The following is a 731-nucleotide window of genomic DNA, read 5'->3' as shown; positions in this document are numbered from 1 at the left end:
AAAAAGGGTACTAATTGTTCAAATTAAAAAGGGATTATGGGAGTTACGATCCCCCTTCAGCGATGGCGGATCACCGGTATCATTTCAACATAGCATCCAATAATAATCAGTTACTGTGTTGGAACAGGCTGCTGAGATCTTGTCTCACATGTATTTCTCCACGCCTCATATACAATCCTTAAAACGAGGCTTACTGATACGGTCGAAGGATTGCCAATATTCGGATACTTTCAGAAGCACACAGAGATATCCTATGACGCATAAAACAAGGAGTGCATAAGATACAGAGAGGACAGCTGTTAATGAGATGCCTATAAATATACGGTAATACTTCCAGTGTGAATGAGACGAGCAGCCTTGAAAGGAGCATCAGACGATATAGCTCAATCCCCAGTAGGCAGTACTGACTCCTCCTAATATGCTGATGGTGTCTACCCCTCCTTACGGAATTGTACGTCTTATATGATAAGGACGGTGCGGGATGATGTAGAATTCTTCGACATGTATGTATTATTTCTGCTGCCGTGATCTTATGTACTGGATCTCACACCGAATTGATGACGGCGTGGTATTCCTTCAGGATTATAGTACGGATTCCCCGAATGCCTACTCCTAATTCTGGAGTCTGAGTATTGCGATGCTTGTTAAAATTGGTCCTCTCAGTTGTTGAAGTACAGTATAGATTTCCCGCACTTCCCCCTTGGAGGTTCAGGACATATTTTGCTCGACTT

This window comes from Plasmodium inui (genome assembly GCF_000524495.1).
Source record: "Plasmodium inui San Antonio 1 unplaced genomic scaffold supercont1.104, whole genome shotgun sequence".
Lineage (NCBI taxonomy): Eukaryota > Apicomplexa > Aconoidasida > Haemosporida > Plasmodiidae > Plasmodium > Plasmodium inui.
The sequence above is the reverse complement of the archived record's forward strand: the minus strand, read 5'-3'. Positions refer to the sequence as shown.